At 34.1% G+C, this 14,724-nt stretch overlaps 1 long non-coding RNA gene across 1 annotated transcript; it reads left to right on the top strand.

Moving 5' to 3' along the window:
• Nucleotides 1-4,491: 4,491 nt before the first annotated feature.
• On the top strand, nucleotides 4,492-7,935 carry LOC145071370 (uncharacterized). The gene is made up of 4 exons (XR_013690418.1): nucleotides 4,492-4,672; nucleotides 5,326-5,593; nucleotides 6,746-6,833; nucleotides 7,871-7,935. It is a non-coding gene; the product is annotated as an uncharacterized LOC145071370 (long non-coding RNA).
• Nucleotides 7,936-14,724: the final 6,789 nt, after the last annotated feature.

Below are 14,724 nucleotides of genomic sequence, written 5' to 3'. Positions count from 1 at the left end.
ATTGGGGCTTATACGTGGCCATTACTATTAAACGTGTGAAAGAACATATACGAGAGACAAGACTATCGTTTGATAAAAATTGCTCAATGTCAATTTTACCTAGCAAAAAGAACTTCTACTTTCGATAATCATGGCGCATGCATAACCACTACCCATCGTGTTGATATTTTACATCACAATTGGAGTTTCCCAACATTTATAGAACGCGATGTGTGCTTCACTATTGCACGCCACATCCATACTCTATATTTTCTATCATTTTCGAGCTTAAAAAACAGTGTCAGCCAAATTTCACTGCCAAGTGTTTGATACTCATACTACAAGAAAACAAATAGGAATATTAGCTCATGCACTTCAACGATTACCGACCAAAAATGAAATTCGATATCGCTACTACTATCTCATGGGAGTTTGTTCATTTGTATTCCTTTAACTTTTTGTTGTTAATTTTTATTTATGCGTACATAGAGGGAATTCTATGAAATAAATGTCGGGTAGGGGGTCGAAATAGGAAAGTGCATGGTAGTTAAAATTTGGGATAAAAATTAAAATAATTTATTTTAGTATTATTCTAATATAGTAAGCATATTTGAGTTATAAAGAAGATTTAAAACAATTCTAAACTTTACATTTAGTTGATATGAGTAATATTTGTGGATTTTCTATTTTTTTGAAAAACTTTAGTTTGTAAATAGTTATTTTTGGTTAGAAAGTTACTATATGTTTTGCAAATTTGATGTAATCCTTGAAAATTTCATGGTCAAAATAGGCTAATTTGATTTCCAAGTTTATTTGATGTCTGGGTCTTATTTGTTGAGTATTAATAAAATATTAAATAAGTAACACTTAACACTTGGGGTTAATTTGTGGCCTTTAAGGTTCAGACCCCCTCCCCCCCTAAGGGAAGTTACATATATTCCATCAGACGAATAATAACTCAGATCGGTATGGGGCAAACTCCATCACATAGGCTTCATCGAAAGTCATGGACTCCACTTGTGGGCTTTGAGTCTCCGAAGACTTCATTACGTTTTATAAAATGTCACAAACTATATAATAAATAGAGTTATTAAGTTCATTTTCTTGTTTATATGTTCTTATTTGTAAATAGTCAACAAATATAAAAAAACATAAAAATTGAGAAAAGACAAGAGAGAGAGAGAGAGAGAGAGAGAACAGTTACGAAAAACAGTAAGAAAAAATGAAAATGAGAAAAGAGAAAAAAAATAGGAATAAATAAATATTTATATTTAGTAGTATATAGAGCAAGGTTCATGTACATCCAACATCTATTGTGTGGATATAGGAACAAATAGGATTTCAGAAAAAAAAATCATTAATTAATTTGATAAGGGCATATTAGTAATATTACATATGGATTAAATCTTATTCCAATCTAAATGCCTATAATCTAGGTAAGTAATTGGTTCTCCCTTTATAAAACCCGATTTTACTGTATCTTCATCATCCATACTATTGGACCTCAGACACTACAAACTCGCCCAAAACCAATTGGTGTTAGGAAAGACGCTACCTTTGTATATATATCACATTTAGTCCTCTAGCGCCTACGGAATTCGACTGCAACTAGGAAACCTTCCCTACACATTGCGGGGACTGAGCAATTTTTACCCCATCAAATCCCCCTCAGAAATTGCTCCATGCGAGAATTGAACCCAGGACCCTAGCTCTGATACCACTTATTGGACCTCAGTCGCTACCTACTCTCCTAAAGCAAATTAGTGTTAGGAAAGGCACTACCTTTGTACATATAGCACATTCATCCCTTTAGCACCTACGACATTCGACTAAGACTAGGAAACCTTCCATACACATCGTGGGGACTGAGCCATTTCTTACGCCAACATATACGGCTCCATCAGCAGCCGACTTCTTAATCACCATAGCCTAAAAATTTTGATTTTCGCGACTTCCATTCCATAGAATTGCCAGTCGACCATCACCACACCCATCTAATTACTCATCATCTATGTAGGGACATAACCATAAATTTTTAACGAGGGTAGCACAATTTTTTTTAATAAAATATAAATAGAAAAAATATTACCATCATAACAAAAATAACTAAAATGAGATGGAAAGAGTACCAAAATAAGTTTAGTATCCAAGGTTTTAATATTTGGCCGTGTTTATATTTTTAGCCTGGTTATTACCAAACATTCAATACCAATGCTCATCTGAGGCAACACCATTATCGGCTAAACCTTCAATGACAAATCCAAGAAACACAAACAATTCAAGAAGCCCACTCACAAATCATAAACTCATCAAAATTTTGTCCATAATATTGTGTAATGAGTAAACACCATCAATATGGAGTTGAAGAACCCAAAAATATCATGATCACCCTCACAAATCGAAGCACAAAGAAAAGCAAAGGGAAAAAAATCTAATTGTCAATACAAACAAACCAAATCACAAAGCACAAATAGATTGCAAAAAAATATGCTCAATGACCAACAACTAGGAGATAAGAAGAAACTGGAGTCTTGAATTCAAGCATCACCAAATCAATCAATAAACCTTGATATCTTCTCATAGCAAGTATGTAAAATGCCTAATAAGTATTGATTTGAAAACATGGGCAGCACTAGAAAACTACTGATTAATTTCACCAAAGCAATATCATAGGCAAAATGGTCAAAAATTAGATCAAAAGGTCTTCTCTTGCCAAGGGATGAACATTTTTCAATGTGAAAATATATAAAATAAGTCTGAATCTTAAGTTAATAGTAGAGAAACAACAAAATTGTTGATAATCACCTACCAAGGGCAAATTAGTCAAGAATATTGTTAAAAGGGAGAAAGGATAGCAAGGGAAGCCTATAAAGACATTGAACTGCACCACAACGTCACCAAGGGATTTAATGTTCAGTATTGGATAAAGAGGCCCACCACAAACATAGTAAGGTCACACTAAGGCGAAAGTGATTACATGTTAAATTAATAAATCAACTGTAGGGGACTTTCTGAAATCCAAATCGTGTTCCCAAATCCCACTCTCTTGTACAATCACTTCCTTATCTATAATATAAGTTTAGGATCAAGATTGGAATCGTTTAACATCTGAAGGAAAATTTAACTTCATGGAGAATAAAATAATCTCCCCAATCAACCTCAACATTCCAAAGTTACCAAATATTGTAGCAACTTTATGCCAAATAATAGGATTCAGTGGTGTTCTTCACTCTTGCACACTAGGGTTAGAATCGAAATAAAATCACACAAATTTCGGATATGTCGTGCGGTTTCTACTTTCAGGAGGCAACATTTGAGGAGTAGCACCTTCACATAGATAGTAATAACACCTCTACAACATTAATTTTTCTATAATTCTAGGAAGATTTTGATAGGTAACATAGGCTACACTTGGCTTTTAACTAGTTCCGCCACTGCGTCTACCCCTCGATCACCCACAAATTCTTCATTGCATACGTTAGTTGTAACACCTGTTGTGACAACCGTCAAAATTTGTGACAACTCTAGATTTGAATAAACTTAGTTGCACACGTAGGCACGACATATCCTAGACTCAGTAACTAGAAGCTAAGTTATAACCTACTAGAAACTTGGAAACAATTAGAAACGAAGGATATTATACTAAGATTTCATAGTGATCCGTGACTGCAATAGCCACTTTAATTGTAACAACTATCCAAATTCAGGTCATTCCTCAACTCGAGTATCTTTGTACATTCATGTAGACACATCATGCACTTGACCTAGTAACAAAAATTAGGTCAAAGTCTCGTAGCAACTTGAGTCAAGGTTGAAAACTAGGACTAGTATACTTGATTCTTCTATTTCCTTTGAATCTCGGAACCACTACATAGAATGCCAATAATCTGATGAAAACGAATTACAAACATTATTTTGGAGTAGAAAAGAGTTATGGAAGCCTAAAATAATTTGAAGTCCCAAAAAATTCAATTTATTTTCATATCCAAAGATTTACAAAATTCCTTAAAACCCCAAATCCCTAAAAACTCAAATTTATGAGTTTAAAATAAAAAATTATACAAAAATAATTATGAACCTCATAATATTATCTTGGAATAATTAAATTATAATATGTAATCAAGGAAATAAAATTTAGGTCATTAATATTTAAACTTATTTTATAAGTCAAAAATCCTAATGTTATGAACAAATTTCTATATAAAATGCATATTTTATAAAGATTTGTAAAAAGGTTTATAAAATTTGAGGAGATGATTTAAATAAAAAAAGTGGGAGAGAATCACCCTCCTCTCTCCAAATTTTTTCCATATATCTATTCCCATCACTCTAAATCTTTCTGATCACCCATTCACTCCACCTCCCATTTCTCTCTCTAAAAACTTTTCTCTTCCTTTTCTCTAGAAAAATGCGAATTTAGAAGCAAAATCAATGGGAGAGATTTTTCCATTTGATTATTCATGAGTTTAAATGAATTTGTGTAGTTTGTTGACTCATTTTGGTGGAGAGGAACCCGAAAGAGATGACGAGAGAGATTGGGTATCAACATAGACAAAATCACTCTTTTCTCTCTTTTCTTCTCTCTAAAAGCATCATTCTTTCCCTCTATGAATCAGCCCCAAACCCACGAATTTTCAGATAAATATCCCTCATTTTACTCAAAATCTTCATCCCTTTTGAAGCATTCATCTAGGTAAACACAATTTCCTTTCATTTTCCTTCAAACTTAAATGATTTTTCTTACATTTTCTTCTTTTTTCTACACCATTCTTTGTGAACATTCATATGCATGTTGATTTTGATGATGATGGTGGTAGGATTTCACTTATAAACATCATGCATGTTGCAAATGGTGAATTCACATGACCCAAACCTAACTCATAATCAAAATAAATCATTTTTATACTAGTTTTGGTGGAGAAACCACAATATGAACAAAAGATTTCTTCCATAAACGATTTACAAACTTTTCACATCCATGCATGGCCTTCAGGTAACATGCATGTGTTGATCTTCAAGCCTAGATGATTGTTGACCTAAGTATGTTGTTAAAAGCTTCAAATTTTATACATGAAAGATTTTAATCTACAAAACTAAAACTCATTAATAACCCAAATCCGTTTTTCCCAAAATCCCAACAATAAAATAAGAAGATCTGGAAATTTTCAGAAAATAATTCATTTTTATCGAATTATTGTAATTTTTGCAAGAAAATAGAGCAATAACTCACATAAAATACTTTTTAAGGGGAATAAATTATGGAAATATTTTGGAATTACCTACACATTGTTTACAGACATTTTATGAAGTTTTAAGAATTTGTATGGCTATTTTCTAATTGTCCAGGGGTGATTTTGAGAATACTGGAGCTATAGGAAAAGATACAAAAAAATTTCAAAAGAGATTGGATTGAATATGTTGGAGAAAGAGATGCAAATTTTATGATAAACAAGTTGATGAAGAAAAAGGATTATTTATAGGATTTTTCATTTGACTATAGTGTTCAAAGTAATAGAGAATTAACTGGATTGTTTTGGGCAGATGAAGAAACAAAATGAAATTATTCTGCCTTTGGAGATGTTCTTGGTTTTGATGCAACTTATCAAACAAACAAGTAAGTGACTCCATAATTTACTTATATTTTCGAATTATTTAATTTACAAATATTCGAATATTGGATCATTATTTTTAATTATATCGATTTTGTATCAATAGATTTTCAGAATAAAAATTTAAAAATAAAAGATTCAAAATAAATCGAATTTTTAATGTAATTATAATTTGAATCCTCATATTTATTATCATTATTAATAGAGAATCACTTAGGAAAATTTTGAATATTAATATTTTTTTATTGAATCATTTAATGATTATCTTAAATTAGATCAAATTTAAATAAATAGTATGTAAGTCATTAAGTTATATTTTTGAATCATTGTATTTTGAATCATTAATTTTATGAAATATTAATCTATCAACAATAATAATGAAATATTTTTGAAACTATTATGTTTTTGGATATGTTCTTGGTTTTGATGCAACTTACCGAACAAACAAGTAAGTGACTCCATAATTTACTTATATTTTCGAATTATTTAATTTAGAAATATTAGAATATTGGATCATTATTTTTAATTATAAAAATTTTGTATCAATAGATTTTAAGAATATAAATTTAAAAATAAAAGATTCAAAAATAAATTGAATCTTTAATGTAATTATAATTTGAATCCTCATATTTATAATCATTATTAATAGAGAATCACTTAGGATAATTTTGAATATTAATAGATTTTTTACTAAATAATTTAATGATTATCTTAAATTAGATCAAATTTAAATAAATAGTATGTAAGTCATTAAATTATATTTTTGAATCATTGTATTTAGAATCATTAATTTTATGAAATATTAATCTATCAACAATAATAATGAAATATTTTTTGAAATTCTCTCTCTCTCTCTCTCTCTCTCTCTATATATATATATATATATATATATATATATATATATATAGAGAGAGAGAGAGAGAGAGAGGTTCAAATGTTTTTAGCAAATATTATGTGCCTAAATACTCCAATCAGAATTTAGGAAAAAAGAAATCATTAATTAAATAATAAAGTGTAACTTAGTCATTTTACCTTTATAAACCAAAAATAAATGTTATATATTTGGAAAATCATTAAATAAGTATCACAGATTCTTTTTAAATCGTTGTTCATCTCACTAACCCTAATCCCTGCTCTTTTCTTTTTTTGATCGGCAGGCACATGAGAGACCCGATGTCTTCTTGCTCCCTCTCCACCATTGGCGACTTATGCTTCCTTCATGCCACTATCAAACGATATTTACTTGTAAGTACAAGGCTTTAATTATCCAAATCGTTGTATTCTCCTCTTCTATAGGTAAATTACATTCTTCATTTACATTGGGTGTTTTCTTTTTTTGTTCCAACCTTTACTTATTCACATCTGGCAGCTTTGTTGTAGAAATAGTCTGAAAGAAAATTTGATTTCTATGTTGCACGCCAGGTGTTTGTAGAAATGCCTCAAAGAGAATTTGATGTTCAAATTCTAGAAGAACACAAAAATAATTATAAGTTGGTTATTTGTGTTACTTGGTTCTAACATGTGGTATGTTTATTTTTTAATTGCCTGGAAGAGTATTTATATTATTTTCTTCGTTAAACCTTTTGATATGTTTTTTTGTTGTTGTTAACTCCTTATTTGTTAATTACTTGAGTAGGATCAATCTTTGCTATTGGTATTTGATTTTTTTTAATCAATTTAGGGTGAAGATTTGATTAACGATTTATAAGAGATTTTCACAAATTTGAGACAGTTTAGAACTTAAACATTGTATGAATGAGAAAACTCTTCTCAAAAGCATTTGTAATCACCTGATAAAATAAACAATATGTGGAATATATCAAAATCTAACCGTCTAATATTTGAAAAATATTAAACTTAACATGTTCCACTGTTCACAATTTTATAATCTTGATTTAGTAGCAAATTATATGTATTCTATCAGAATGTATTCTATGCATTCTTCCAGAATATATAAAATGCTAGGAATTGCATGTAACATTGTAGTAATTCTGACAGAATGCATTTATACATTCTATGCTTTAGAATGTTTATATATAGAGAAATACGATTGCAAATGGCAAATCACATGCTTTTAATTATTTATAGTGGCATGTAAAGTTATAAGTAGCAGATTTTATTCTATGTATTCTGCGAGATTGTATTCTATGTATTATGCAAGATTGTGTTCTGTATATTCTACCAGAATGTATTATATGTATTCTGACAGCATGTATAAATTAATACGAATTGCAAGCAACATGTTTTTAACCATTATTAGTTTTGGTTGCATTTTGTGATAGGAATGGTCCGAAGAATGGCTTGAAGACTTGATAAGAATGACTTGAAGAATGAGCTAAAGATTGATGACACTCACAGTTTAAGAATGTTCTTATTTTTTTAAGAATTACACTTGTATTTATTCATTAACTATATATTCAAGAATGTTGATTTTTTATGATATTCTTTTAGAATATATATAAATATATTAAAATGTATAAGGCTATTAGTATGTAAGAATATGTATGAATTTGTATTTAAGTTCGAATGTATATGAAAATATTAAAATGTTGTTATTCCTCAACTAGGAGTTCAAGAATTCTATTATTCTTCATTAATATTCTAATAGAATGAAACTCTGAAAGAACATCATTCAAACAAAAATCCATTCTGACGGAATAAAATCGGTTATGTTTACAAATTACGTATACAATTAATTAGAATTAATTTAAAAAATTCAGATTTTTAAAATTAGGAGTGTTAATGATCCCTTAAAATCCGAAAATTTCCTTTTTTAAAATAGGTTAATTGATCAAAATATCATTTTGCTGAAATTTGTGTGATTATATGGTACATACTACCCTATTGTAATATCATAGACCCTCAGATCATGATCATTGATTCTATTCATCCGATGGTTTAGATATGTGCATTCTGGCACACAATAGTTAGTAAAAACAATGTCCTTCCCTTATAGACTGGCTTCGTTAATGAGGCCTACTAGCGATAAGACTAGCTTATTCTTATACATATATAATAATTAATCTTATAATATCATAATTGTATAAGGGTGTATTTTAAAGCATTTCAAAATACTAGTATCTTAATGTGTATTTAAAATTTTCGAAAATTAAGGCTATCAAATTTAAAATTTTAAACACCAAAAACTTTGATTTAATAATTATCAAAATAAAACAATTAATTTGAATTATTAAATCTTTAAGGTTTATCATAAAAATCAAAACTGATATTATCCCCTAGATTTTTGTATTTTTTAAATATATGGAAAGGATAATACAAGATCTTCAATTATCTAGTTTAAACAATTAAATTGATAATCACAAAGATAGCAATATCCAAATCCCTAAAATCTTGGGATCTTATCTTGGGGGGCAAGGGATTTTCGAAATCCCTAGGGTTTCTTAACCCTAATTTCGAAATTTGGAGGCTAGGCAAAAAGGTTTTAAGAACCCTATCAAAAATCGCCAACTAGGGTTTTGCAACCCTAATTTGCGAAAATCACCATGCCTTAGGGTTTACTTGCCATAAACCCTAATTTGTCAAATTCATAATATGAATCAAATCCAATTGAAAACAAAAAACCAATAGCTCTGATACCACTGATAGGTTTAATACAACAATCCTATGTGTGCATGCAACCCTAGTTGGATCTATGTTTTCACTATAAGACATACAACTTTATGAACACAAAATAAAGCCTAGCATGCTTCTATGATTTTCGAAAATTACATAGAAGTGTAGTAGACATACCTTTGTTGTTATATAGCAATAACAACTAGTTTCCTTGATCTCTTGAACTCTCTTGAACTCTTGAAAGCAAGCACCACAATTGTAGTGCCTCTAATGGCTCACAAACACCTTGAAGCAAGAAGGAAACTAAGAGAGAAGAGGGAATGATGCTAATTTCGGCCCTAGGGTTCCCTTGGAATCAAGTGGCCTTAAATTGAAGCATAGGGCATGTATTTATACTATAGGGTGCTAGGGTTTTAGTCTAAACCCTAATGGACAGCTTAGCCACCAAGCAGCCCAAGGAACCTTATGGAATAAGGCCTTGGACGAAAATATGATGATCCTTCATCATAATTTCGTCCCCCCTTAGTCCATTAGGTTTCCTAGCCCAAAACTCAACTATCACACATTTGACAGTTTATACCCTTTTATTTAATTAATCTCTTTTAGTCACCAAATTAATTCCTAATTAATTTATGACTAATACTAATTAAATAAATATGATTTCTCCTTTAATATATTATTCTTATAATATATAAATAAATCATAATATCTCCTCTCTCATATCAAATTACCTTGTCAAGTTGCTTTGGTGAAGGCAACCCAAAAGGACCATGCACACTCGGGTCAAGTATATACCAAATATGGTTACTAACTTAGACACTAATCCAACAGTCTCCCACTTGGATAAGTCTAGTAACTATATCTCACGTATGACTTCCGTACCCGATAGCAATCATAGCTTTCAATAGCCGCTGTCAACCCTGACCAATAATCTGTCCTTTAGATAAGGGATCACATAATCCTCTGTTCTAGATATCATGCTAACAATACTTATTGTTTAGCACTTTATTTCTTGATCTCTAATTTGTTCGACATAGAACTCAGTTGAACACATCAACTTTATCCTGACCGGGCCCGGCACATAAGTCAAACCAAATCATCAAGTGGCCGAGATATCGCTTTTATCCTCATGGAATAAAAGGAACAGAAAAACGTCGACTAATATGCCTTTATCATTTACTAGTTAAACCACACACAATAATACGTTTTATAACATCAAGTTACTGATGCGTTTTCGCATTATCAATGTATAATCAACTAGCAAACAATAACCATATCTCTAGGTTTAAAGATTATATGATGTTATCATCTTGCGATCACTTGTGATAACATTCATGAAGTAATACCAGCAAGTGTGGGTCTATTTCAATGCTCAATACAAATTTCATAAGCACTCATAAACTTTGCAGCAAACCTTTGCTATGTCTAAAACTTTTCAGACAATCTACAAACAAATTTATGACAATCTTCCTTCATATCTACTTCCAACATATGAGCGATTGTGAAGTGTTCGAATAATCTTATTATTCAGGAAGTCAAAACATGCAAAATCGACACAATAGATAAACAATCAACACAAGATAGAAACTTTCTTATAAATAACACACCTTTATTTAATCATCATTTGTTGAATATGACATTATCTATTACAAGTTTCCTACCTATCTAATCTAAACTAATATCGTCCTTCAGCCCTACGCTCCTAGCGTGCTGCAAATGCTTGAACCTACTCAGTCCCTTCGTAAGGGGATCTGCTGGGTTATCTTCTGACGATACCCTCTTCACAACGAGGAGTCCCTCTTCTACCTGATGTCTAATAAAGTGGTATTTCCTGTCGATATGTCGAGATCTGCCATGATCCCTTGGTTCCTTGGTTAAGGCAACCGCTCCTTCATTATCACAGAAAATTTCCACAGGCTCCTTTATGGATGGCACAACTCCAAGGTCTCCAATGAAGTTCTTCAACCATATAGCCTCCTTTGACGCTTCGCTCGCCGCAATATACTCTGATTCGCACGTTGAATCAGCTACGGTCTCTTGCTTGGAACTTTTCCAAGTCACTTCTCCTCCATTTAGGGTAAAGACCCAGCCCGACTGCGATCGGAAGTTATCCCGATCCGTCTGAAAACTAGCATCACTGTACCCTCGTACCCTTAAGTCATCACTCCCACCGAGGACTAGAAACCATTCCTTGGTCCTCCGAAGGTACTTAAGAATATTCTTAACTGCAATCCAATGTGCTCTACCAAGGTTCCCTTGATATCTGCTGACCATGCTCAAAGCGAAGGCCACATCAGGGCGAGTACAAGTCATAGCGTACATGATAGAGCCTACTGCGGAAGCGTAAGGTACTCGGCTCATATCAGCTATCTCTGTCTCTGTACTCGGGCTCTGAGTCTTACTCAGCTTGGTATTGCTTTGGATTGGCAACTCCCCTTTCTTGGAATTTTCCATACTAAAACGCTTTAGCACCTTTTCCAAGTATGTATCCTGACTGAGTCCTATCAGTCTCTTTTCCCTGTTTCTTACTATTCTTATTCCCAGAATATAAGTGGCTTCTCCGAGGTCCTTCATAGCGAAACATTTCCCAAGCCAGGACTTGACTTCCTGCAAGGTCGGGACATCGTTTCCTATGAGTAGTATGTCGTCGACATACAATACGAGAAAGCTTACTATACTCCCACTGGCTTTGACATACACACAAGATTCATCTTCGCTTCGCAGAAAGCCAAACTCTTTAACCTTCTCATCAAAACAATGATTCCATCTGCGAGATGCTTGTTTCAATCCATAAATAGATTTCTCAATCTTGCATACTCTATTGGGATGCTTCACATCGACAAAACCCTCTGGCTGATTCATGTAGACATCCTCAGCCAACTTTCCATTAAGGAAAGTGGTTTTCACTTCCATCTGCCATATTTCATAATCATGAAACGCAGCTATGGCAAGCATCACCCTAATAGACTTTATCTTCGCAACTGGTGAGAAGGTCTCATCATAGTCAACTCCGGGAGTTTGAGTAAAGCCCTTCGCAACCAATCGCGCTTTATAAGTATGCACTTTCCCATCCATGTCCGTCTTCTTCTTGAAGATCCACTTGCACCCGACTGTCTTACGACCCGGTACATTATCAACCAAATTCCAAACTTGGTTGTCGTACATGGACTGAATCTCGCTGTCCATAGCCTCTTTCCATTTTGCAGACTCCGGGCCTGCCATGGCTTCCTTATAGCTGCTAGGTTCATCCAAATTTACTAGTGTACTATCACTAATAAATGTATCCCCTTCAGTAGTAATATGAAAACCATAAAACTGGGGTGGAACACTAGCCTTAGTGGAACGTCGAAGAGGTAAGGACACGTCAACAGGTTCAACAGGAGTTTCCTCCTCAAGTTGAGTGCCAGTGTCAGAGGTTCCTTCATCGCTTTGATCTTGAATTTCTTCAAGTTCAATTTGCCTCCCACTGTCTTCTTGGCCTATCAATTCCTTTTCTCGGAAAACTCCTCTTCTAGCAACGAAGACAACATTGTCACTCGGTCTATAGAAAAGGTAGCCAAAAGACTTCTGCGGATAGCCGATGAAATAACACTTCTCACTGCGAGGTTCTAGTTTGTCGTGAGTCTCTCGTCTTACGAAAGCCTCACAACCCCAAACCTTGATATGTGCCAACGAGGGAGCCTTCCCTGTCCACATCTCGTGAGGAGTCTTGGAAACCTTCTTAGTGGGAACTAAGTTAAGTATATGGGCGGCAGTCTCTAAGGCATACCCCCCGGAAAGCTATTGGTAACGAAGTCCGACTCATCATAGAACGAACCATGTCCAACAAGGTCCGATTACGTCTCTCAGCCACACCATTCAATTGTGGCGTTCTCGGAGGCGTCAATTGCGAAACGATTCCACATTCTTTTAGATAGTCGTGAAACTCAAGACTTAGGTACTCTCCTCCTCGGTCTGACCGAAGCATCTTGATTTTCCTGCCCAACTGATTCTCCACTTCATTCTTAAACTCTTTGAACTTTTCAAAGGTTTCCGACTTTTGCTTGATCAAGTAGATATATCCATATCTGCTATAATCATCTGTAAAAGTCACGTACAAGCGGCAAGCATCCCTTGTGGTGGATCTAAAGGGCCCACACACATCGGTGTGTATGAGATCCAATAAACCCTCACCCCTTTCACAAGTGCCAGTAAAGGGTGACTTGGTCATCTTCCCAAGTAAACAAGACTCACATGTGTCATCGTCCCTAAGGTCGAATGACTCCAACACTCCATCCTTTTGGAGTTGGGCTATGCGTTTCTTGTTGACATGGCCAAGGCGACAATGCCACAAGCATGCTTTGTCTAGACTAGTAGACGAATCAATATTCAAAACATTATTTCCAAAATTATCAACAATCATCACTGATTCATAAATCCCATTACAAGGTAATGCATTGAAATACAAGACACCATTCAAATAAACATTAATAGAACCATTACTATTATCAAAAGAATATCTGAAACCTTGTCTAAACAACCCGTGAAAAGAAATAATGTTTCTTGCCATATCTGGCGAATAACAACAATTCTCTAAATCTATTCCTAACCCATTGCTCAACACTAAAGAATAAACACCGACTTTGGTCACAGGCGAAGATCTTCTGTTTCCCATAATCATGTTCATCTTCCTATGCTCCATCTCCCTACTTCTTTTTAGGCCCTGCAAATCAGAACAAATGTGGTAGCCACATCCTGTATCAAGAACCCATGAAGTAGCAAATGATGAGTTATTAGATTTAATAGAATACATACCTGCAAATGTGGGCTTGATCTTCCCATCTCTTATGTCCTGCAGATATTGTGGGTAGCTTCGCTTCCAGTGGCCCTTTTGGTGGCAATAGAAGCACTCTGCTTCTTTAGGATCGGAAGAGGGTTTAACGGGGCCAGCTTTGGTCCCACTTGAGGACGAACCATCACGGGGTTTCCCTTTATGGTGGCTCTTACATGGAGCCTTCCTCTTTTTTCCCTTTCCTTGACCTATTGCCATCACAGGAGCGGCCACAGCAGGGGACGATGCAACGGATTTGTCTTTGAGGTTGCTCTCAGCAGTCCTCAAATGTCCTTGGAGCTTGCTCAAGGAGACCTCCTCTTTGTTCATAGGGTAGGTCATCCTAAACTGATTGTAGCAGGAGGGCAAGGAGTGGAGGATTATGTCGATAGCCAAATCATCATCAAACTTAACATTAAGTTTGAGAAGACGATCAACATACCTCTGCATTTTCTGCAAATGAGAGGTTAGGGATTCTCCACTCCCCATCTTAGCGGTGATCATGTTAGTAATGATCTCATAGCGCTCTTGCCTCGCGCTCTGGTGATACCTGTCCAGCAAATCCTGATGCATTTCATATGGATACATGTCCTCATAGGACTTTTGGAGTTCGAGGTTCATGGTGGCCAGCATGATGCAGTGAACTTTCGTGGCATCACGCTCGTGGGCCTCAAAGGCGGCCAGTTCCTCAGGAGTAGCCACATCTGGGATGATCTTCTCAAGCTTTTCATCGAGGACATATTCTTTGTCCTC

Source organism: Lactuca serriola, chromosome 8 (assembly GCF_051521515.1).
Source record: "Lactuca serriola cultivar US96UC23 chromosome 8, Lser_US96UC23_V15, whole genome shotgun sequence".
Lineage (NCBI taxonomy): Eukaryota > Viridiplantae > Streptophyta > Magnoliopsida > Asterales > Asteraceae > Lactuca > Lactuca serriola.
Note: the sequence above shows the minus strand (reverse complement) of the source record. Positions and strands in the feature narration are given on the sequence as shown.